The 7,589-nt window shown below is 42.2% G+C and overlaps 2 pseudogenes; one reads left to right on the plus strand and one right to left on the minus strand.

Annotated features, from left to right (window-relative positions):
• LOC140508255 (glyceraldehyde-3-phosphate dehydrogenase pseudogene) lies at nt 1-2,394 on the minus strand (annotated as a pseudogene).
• A 4,116-nt stretch (nt 2,395-6,510) lies between these two features.
• On the plus strand, nt 6,511-7,124 carry LOC140508267 (receptor expression-enhancing protein 6 pseudogene; annotated as a pseudogene).
• Nucleotides 7,125-7,589: the final 465 nt, after the last annotated feature.

Below are 7,589 nucleotides of genomic sequence, written 5' to 3' on the forward strand. Positions count from 1 at the left end.
CTAACCAAATACTGAGAAAAGTTTCAAGATTTAAAAATATTATCTTTCCATGTAGGAATGTAAACAGTTCAACTTTAAGAAGTCCCTTATGATTTCTCTTTCTTGTTTACCTTTTCATACTTCTCTTGATTCTTGTGTTTGAAAGTCAAATTTTCTATTCAGCTCTGGTTTTCCCAACAAGAATGCTTGAAAGTCTTGTATTTCATTGAATGACCATTTCTCCCCCTGAAGTATTATACTCAGTTTAGCTGGGTAGGTGCTTCTTGGTTTTAATCCTAGTTCCTTTGACTTCCGGAATATCATATTCCAAGCCCCTGGATCCCTTAATTCCACAATACATGAATTGTTTCTTTCTAACTGCTTGCAATATCTTCTCCTTGACCTAGCAACTCTGGAATTTGGCTACAATAGTCCTAAGAGCTTCCCTTTTTGGATGTCTTTCAGGAGGTGATTTTTGGATTCTTTTAAGATTTATTTTGCCCTGTGCTTCTAGAATATCAGGGCATTTTTCCTTGATAATTTCATGAAAAATGATGTCTGAGCTATTTTTTTTCATCATGGCTTTCAAGTAGCCCCATAATTTTTAAATTGTCTCTCCTGGATCTATTTTTGAGATCAGTTGTTTTTCCAAGGAGATACTTCACATTAACTTCCATTTTTTCATTCTTTTGGGTTTTTTTTTTTTGTTGTAATTTCTTGGTTTCTCCTAAAGTCATTAGCTTCCATCTGCTTCATTCTAATTTTTAAAGAGCAACTTTGTTCAGTGAGCTTTTGAACCTCCTTTTCCATTTAGCTAATTGTGATTTTTAAAGCATTCTTCTCCTCATTGACTTTTTGGACCTCTTTTGTCAATTGAATTAGCCTATTTTTTTTTTTTGCCCTGAATGTGGTGACTTTATTAGTGGTACACAATACAGGACTTTAGGCTTCTCCCCCCTACTACCGGGGTGTATTGGGACAAAGATGTGAATGGGACATGATATCCTCAGTACAGGAACATAAGTTAGGAATATAGGCTCCCCAGTGGTGGAACTCCTTTTTTGATTGGGGATGAAGATCCATAGCTTTTCACTTTACTCCTTGGAGGCTATGTAGACCATGAGGTCCACTACATGGTTGCTATAACCATACTTATTTTCATACCAAGAAATGAGCTTGTGACAATGTGGTCATTGAGGGCAATACCAGAGCCAGCATCAAAGGTGGAAGAATGGGTGTTGCTGTTAAAGTCACAGGATACAACCTGGTCCTCTGTGTAGCCCAAGATGCACTTCAAGGCTCCCTCTGATTCCTGCTTCACCACTTTCTTGATATCATCATATTTGACAGGTTTCTCCAGGTGGCAGGTCAGATCCTCAACAGATACATTGGGAATAGGAACATGGAAGGCCATGCCTGTGAGCTTCCCATTCAGCTCAGGTATGACCTTGCCTACAGCCTTAGCAGCACCAGTGGAAGCAGGGATGATGCCTTGGGCAACACCACGCCCATCACACCACAGCTTACCAGAGGGGCCATCTACTGTCTTCTGGGTAGCAGTAATGGCATGGACTGTAGTCATGAGTCCTTCCACGATGCCAAAGTTGTCATGAATGACCTTGGCCAAGAGGGCCAAGCAGTTGGTGGTACAGGAAGCATTACTGACAATCTTAAGGGAATTATCGTATTTCTCATGGTTCACTCCCATCATGGACACTGGGGTATCAGCAGAAGGGACAGAGATGATGACCCTCTTGGCTCCACCATTCAAGTGAGCCCCAGCCTTTTCTGTGGTGGTAAAGACTCTAGTGGACTCTACAACATACTTGGCTCCAGCATCTCCCCATTTGATATTGGTGGGATCCCTTTCCTGGAAGATGGTAATGGCTTTTCCATTGATAACCAGCTTCCCATTCTCAGCCTTGACAGTGCCCTTGAACTCGCCATGGGTGGAGTCATATTGAAAAATATAAACCATGTAGTTGAGGTCAGTGAAGGGGTCATTGATAGCCATGACGTCTACTCCACCCGAGGTAAATGCAGCTCTAGTCACCATGTGCCAAATATGGCCAAATTCATTGACTCTGACCTTCACCATTTTCTTTCTGGGATGCGACTGAAGTAGCAGATCCTGGCACCAAGCTTGGGAGAAAAGCTGAAAGCCGAATTAGCCTATTTTTAAAGGTGTTATTTTCTTCAGCAATTTTTTGGGTCTCCTTTATCAAGTTGTTAACTCAATTTTCATGATTTTCTTGCATTGCTCTCTTTTCTCTTCACAATTTTTCCTCCACCTCTCTTACTTGATTTTCAAAATCCTTTCTGAGCTCTTCCATGGCCTGAGACCATTGCATATTTATTTTGGAGGTTTTGGATGCAGAAACTTTGACTTTTAGGTATTCTTCTGATGGTATGCATTGTTCTTCCTCACCTGAAAGGGTGGAAGAAAAATACCTGTTCACCAAGAAAGTAGCCTTCTGTAGTCTTATTTTTTCCCCTTTTTCTCCTGCAATTTCCCAACCAGTTATTTGACTTTTAAGTCCTTTGTCAAGAGGAGGGTATACTCTGGGGATTTGTAAGTTCTCAGTTCCTCCCAAGTGGCACAATCAAGGAAGAGGAGTTTACTCTTCTCCTGGCCTGCAATTTCATCCATAAGCAACCAAAAGCACTTGGTTTTGCCCAGGATCTGCCAGTAGGGTTCCCTCTCCAGAACTGCCTCCAGCTTCACCACCTCCAGTGCTCTTCCTCATCCTAGGGCCATCACCGAGGACTGATATCCAGATCAGGGGCTCAATTCCTCCAGGTTCTTTAGACTGAGGGCTCCAAAAGTGGATGCTGCCACTGTAGTTGCTGCTTCTGGCAGGGCCAGATCACGTTCCCTTCCCACCCAGGTGAGAGAGCTTTCTCACTGACCTATGAAGCTGTCTTTGGCATTTGTGGGTTGAGCAATCTGGGAACTGCAGCTCCTGCAGGGGATTCTGCCCCCCTAAGGCCTGCTCCAGTTCTGTTCCTAATGGTGCTGCGTGGTCAAGGCTGGGCTGGTCTCCATGGGCTGTGCTCTGCCCCTGAGCTCAGTGTGATAGATCTTTCCTGTTGGCCTTTCAGGCTGCCTTGAGCTGGAAATCTCTTTCAATTTGTAGTTTTGTGGCTTTTGCTGCTGTAGGATTGGTTTAGAGTCATTTTTTATAGGTATTTTATGGGCTATGGGGGGAGCTTCTACAGGTCCATCTTTCTACTCCACCATCTTGGCTCTACCCCCTCAAAAAGAACCAAATGTTATAAAATCTGAATTGGGCTTTTAAAGAGTATTATTTTCAACATATCAAAATCAACAATATTAATAACACATAGAACTATTACAAACAAATGCAAAAAGGTAGAAATAACAAGCATCTTTTATAAACCATATTGAAAGAAAACTGACTGTTTAAGGGAGCACAAACACAACACACAGACACATTTCCTACATTGTTCAAATTGCAAAAATATACGTCTCTTCACTCTGCATCAGTTCATTTGAGTCTTTGCAAATTTTTCTGAAATCATCTTGCTTGTCATTTCTTGGAGCTCAGTAATAAGAACTGAAGACAGATCTCACTGACTCCAAGTCCCATTCTCTAAGTACCACACTACCCTAGATACTGTATGCATAGAAAAGTGGGGCCTGGTACAGTGGGGATAATGTAACAGACACTAAGACCCAGAATAAGCTGAGGCTTTGGAGGAAAGCAAAAGATAAAGGAAAGGGGAAAAGACAGAGACCAAAGCAGGGAGAGGATCAGGGATCAGACTGGAAGAGGATGAGCTCTGATGTCAGAGAGGGGGTAAAACTGGTCCTTTTTTTCCATTCTTTCTTCCTTCTCACCCAAGGGGCAAAGTTGTCTGAAATCAACACTTGCTTCCAAGATCTGTGATGACCTCCCTGTGGAATTCCTTCTTCATCAACATAATTCTCAGTCCTTCCCTTTTGAAGATGTAAAGAAAAGAGAGGCCCTGCCCAGGAAGGATGATGATTTCAGGAATGCTGAGCCCCCAAATAAGCTATGTCTAAGAGGACTTGCCCAGGCTCACTGAGGCTCAGCATATGCTGTAGGTCTGGGTCTGTGGTCCTACACTCATCTTCCCCACATCTCTCTCCATTCTCAGATATTTGTGATCTGCCTGATGGTGGGAATGGGCTCAGACTCAAAGGGACAGCCAGTATTTAGTATTTATTGGGAACTTTGGGATTTGCAACACAGTTATACGTGGGAGTTTATTTAGGATTCACTACCTGCCCTGGAAGATAGGTGCTATTATGTTCCCATTTTACAGATAAGGAACTGAGCCCCAGACAGATTAGATGACTTGAAGCTGAGTGCAGTTTCCCCCCTCCACCCAGGTTCCTCTCCCAAGAGTCACCTCAGTGCCTGGGGTGCCTGCAACAGAGTTTAGTTCCCTCCATGGACTCAAGGTCTCTCTCTCCAGATTGGGAACCCAAGGGTCTGGGTTCCCCACCTGAACCCCTCTGTTAATCTCTTCCCAGAGAGGGAACTCCGAGTTCTGTGGTGCCTGCAGCCGAGTGCATTCCCCCCTTTAACCCCCATGTTCTCTCTTCCCATTGAGAGCCAGGGGTCTGGTTTTCCTCCTCAGTGCCCATCTCAACCCTACATTCTCTCTCCCCAGAGATGGAGCCAGAAATCCATACCACAGGGTGTGTCATCCTTTACTATTTCCATCAGATAATGTTGGAACCCAGAAGAGGATTTCTATGTATTTTGTACACAAAGTACTATGCTACTGAATGTCTTAATTAGAAATTAATAGAGGAAATGGAGGGACATATTAATAGAGGAAATGGAGGGACATCACTGGGGTTGTGCCTGTAGCAAATGCTCTTACTGAGGTCCACAAACTTCCCATTGTCTCCTTTATGACCTCTGTAAGCTCAGTTCTTTGACAGGGTTATTGACCTTCTTTGAGCATTAAGGGCTCCCAGAGTGAAATGCTGACTCATGGGAGTGTAGAAAATTACTCAGGTAGAGGATGATGGGGAAAGAGGTGGGCAGTGAGTGACTTTAAGGAAGCCTAGTTCACTGCAAACATAAGAACTGTACATCCTCAAGAAGAATGAAGATTGGGATTCTGAACTGGAATTAGAGAGAAGATGAACTAAAATGAATACCTCCTCATATGTTATAATATCTAGCCCTGGCTATCAGTGCATGTTCAGATTGGCCCTGTCTGTCATGACGATGGGTTAAGATGATCTTTACTGTAGGGCAATCAAGATGTCATTTTGTTCGTAGGATTTCATTCCTCCTGCTGATGTTCAAAGGAAAATGGAATTCTTGTGATCCATAAAACATGTTAACTCTTCATAGTCAGGTACCTAATGAAGCTGTCACTTAAACTAGCACTTATTCAACTGCGGGTTGCAATCCCATATGGAGTCTTGTAGCTGAATGTGGGTCACAAAAAATTTGGCAGCAGTAAAAGGTTGCTGAGTTCTTAATGACCAAAAATTAATTCAAAATCAAATGCATAAAGAATCTGAGGTGCTTCTGGCAGTGCCTACCCATGTTTCACAATGTAACTTTACTGCAGCTTTGGTTCTGAACACACAACACACACACACACACTTTGCACTGCTCATGCCATCATGCCAATGTCAACCAACACTGCCAGAAAAACAATGGCTCAGATTTGAGATTATTGTATGTTATGAGTTGCAGTGTTTTTACTGCGCATACAAAATCATTAAATGAATTTTGGCTTGGAATTAGGACAGAATTTCCAACAGTTTCTGAAATGACCCTAAACATACTGCTGCCATTTTTAATATGTATTTATGTGAAGCAATGTTCTCAGCAATGATGATTATAAAATCAAAATATCGGTCAATTTTGAAAAAAAAAAAAACCATTAAAGATGTTCTATATCCCTCAGTATCAAATGTTCCACCAACTGAATTGTCTATGTAAAAATAAACAAGAACAACCATCTCATTAGTATGCAAATTTGCCTTCATCTTTAATAATCACAAAATCTTATGAGTACCAAAAATTGTTTTAAAATAAATTTCTTTATCATTTATTATGAATAAATGTTTGATTTGCTACCTATTTTATAAACCTATATACCTGGGGTCAGATAAAAATTTCTTAGGTGAAAAAGGGATCATGAGTAGAAAATGTTTAAGAAACCATATCCCCAAAGTAGCCTCCAAGTCTCTCTCTAAGGATCTCTCTGAATGCCAGTGCTTATCTTGATTTCATCCTCTGTGTTTGGGTAGACATACACACACACATACACACACACACATCTCCCTTTGTACATAGTTCTTTGCATATAGTCCATATCATTAAGTTGTGATCTCTTTTAGAGCATGGGGTTGGTGATGTTGTCTTACTTTGTGTCCTTAATATTTATTACAGTGTCTGAATAGAGGAGGTTCTTAATATTTATTTATTGAACAACTTACTGATTTTGTAATTTTATCTTATTCATGCAACTATTCTGTCAGCCTCTCCTCTACCCTCAGTCCCAAGAATCATGGGAAGTTTGAAGCACCACTTTCAGAGGTTCCTGGAGCACAAAAGCATTGTCACCAATGTCCTGGGAAAGCTGGAGGAGGTCTCTGGTGTCAAAAAGTACTATTTGGATACAGGTTCCATTGCCTTCCTAGCCCTCCATGTCATATTTGGCTATGGGACTACCCTTTTCTGTAATCTCATCAGATTGATCTACCCAGTATATGCTTCCATTAAGGCCATGGAAAGTCCCAACAAAGATGGTGATACCATCCAGCTAACCTACTGGCTGGTATCTAGCATATTTGGCCTGGTTGAGTTTTTCTCTGACATCTTCCTTTTCTGGTTCCTCTTCTACTATGCAGGGAGGTGTGCCTTCTTGCTATAGTCCATGCTTTCAGTGGTCTGCAATGATTCTCAGATCCTGTATCATCACTCGATCCATCCCATCTTCCTGAGGCACTAGGTTTCCATGGACAGCTGTCTAACCTGGTGACTAACTTGGACACAGTAGCTAATTCGATCTGGGATGCAAGAAAAACAGGCATGATTCACTTCCAGAAAAATAAGTGAAGAGATCACCCCCGAACCAGAGGCTTCAGTTGACTGGAGACCCTCCTCCCAGTCCCCTCAGTATCAGAGATCATGGCTCCCAGTCCTGGTCCATGTGTAGGCAGATGATCCTTCCCAGCCATATGACTCCAACCTACTCGACCCCCTTTGATATTAAAGCATTAGAGATATCCCCCCAGGCTGGGAGCTGAGATGGATGTAGGGGGAACCTCTTCTCAATTAGGATCTACCAGCATCTGCTAAAGGCCATGCTGGCACTCAGAGTGTTCTAAGTATACCACGAACAATCTGCTTCTGATCCCCTCTACCCATCATTGACCCTCCCACAGGACTCTCGATGTGTCCTGGACATTGAACTGCCCATGTAGTTTTAAAATACAAAGTCCTACACAGGCAAAAAAGAAAACTGCTCCAATATTCCAGAATGGGAGGGTAAAATATAAATAGAAAGAATCCACGGATCACCTCCTGAAAGCAGTTCCAAAGTGAAAACTCCAAGGAATATTATAGCCAAGTCACAGAGTTCCC

The sequence above is a fragment of the Notamacropus eugenii genome, chromosome 5 (genome assembly GCF_028372415.1).
Source record: "Notamacropus eugenii isolate mMacEug1 chromosome 5, mMacEug1.pri_v2, whole genome shotgun sequence".
In the NCBI taxonomy this organism is placed as follows: domain Eukaryota; kingdom Metazoa; phylum Chordata; class Mammalia; order Diprotodontia; family Macropodidae; genus Notamacropus; species Notamacropus eugenii.